The sequence below is a fragment of the Myotis nattereri genome (assembly GCF_964212035.1).
Source record: "Myotis nattereri genome assembly, chromosome: 2".
In the NCBI taxonomy this organism is placed as follows: Eukaryota; Metazoa; Chordata; class Mammalia; order Chiroptera; family Vespertilionidae; genus Myotis; species Myotis nattereri.
Window position 1 is genome coordinate 202,165,388 of NC_138076.1, and position 1,402 is coordinate 202,166,789.

Genomic DNA, 1,402 nt, shown 5'->3' on the forward strand with positions numbered 1-1,402 from the left:
TGTCTTGGCTATTTCCTCATTTGTAAAATGAGCAAGTTGGACTACAAGGTAATCCTTTGCCATCTCAAAAAGATCATGTTCGAACGACTTTTATTTTTTTTTTTTCATCTGAGAGTATGAGAAAGAAGTAGGTTTTACTAATCTGAATTGACACCAGGGCCCCACCTGTGTCAGAAGGTCTGTGGTCACATAAGATGCATGAGGAACCTTGAGGGAGGAGCAAGAGCTCCACAGCCTGGAGGGAGCACAGCCCTTCTGCCTTGAACGCATGGTGACAGTTGGAGGCCTTGTTAGTAGATGTATGTGTTATATAAATTAGATAATCAATTCTTCCAACATGGACAAGCGGTTAAGAAAATTCTGTCAAAGCAAAAGCAGACTGAAGATAATGCAAAGAATGCACCTAGAGGCAAACCACATGAAATTGCCAATATTTCCTGTTTTCACATAAGAAAATTCGCAAGTTAATATGGTTCAAACGAATGCTTCCAAACAGCAAGGAAGTGGCATGATTTCTCAGAGCAGCCAATCAGCCACATTAGAAGGAAAAAAAAAATGACCATCTAGTGAGACTTGACAGGAAGTGAGCCCAAAGAAGATGAAATTATCAATCTCATTTGCACTATGGACATATACCCACTATTCTTAACTGTGAACCTCACTGGAAATATATACACTACACTGCTTTCAGATATTAGCTAATAACAGAAGGAAGACATCAAAGTGACTTAATTACTTTATATCGTCTTGTAATTCTATTTGTTGGTGTATTTTATAATGTGCATATGTCAATACCGCAGAGGTGAACTGGGTACACAATCAAAACCATGTAGATGACTCCCTTAATCGCCAACCAGGGCCCCTCAGCAGTGACTCTGACTGGATGGCTTATGTTCTGCTGCCACCTCGTGGCGAGCATGCTAAGAACACGCCTGTCGGGGTGAGCAGTGGAGAGGACTGGTTTAGACCAGTAACCACCTAACTTCTGGGGATCCTAGAGCCCAGGAAAAAGAATCTGCATGTCACTGCCACAACACCTGGAAAATCTGGTGACTCAAACAAGTGGCACATCAGGGTCCTATACCCTTAGCAAGTTGCCTCACTTCTTCAGACTCCTTTTCCTTACCTGTAAAATGTTGATGCTTTTCAAACTCTTGGTGAACTTCAAAAGCACTTCCAGTTCTGAAATGTCTATGATATTCATCCAGTGTCACTCTACATTTTACTCGCTTCCAAACTCCCATAGGAAGTGTAACGGCTCAGAGTAGCCCCTCCTCTACCACATCGTGTGCACGTGTGTTGAAATAAACTTCTAGGCCCAGGATGGAGATGCTCTTGCCAGGGTACCACATCAGCAAACCCAAACGTATATAGCTTTCAGATGCCTATCAGCGTTGCGCTG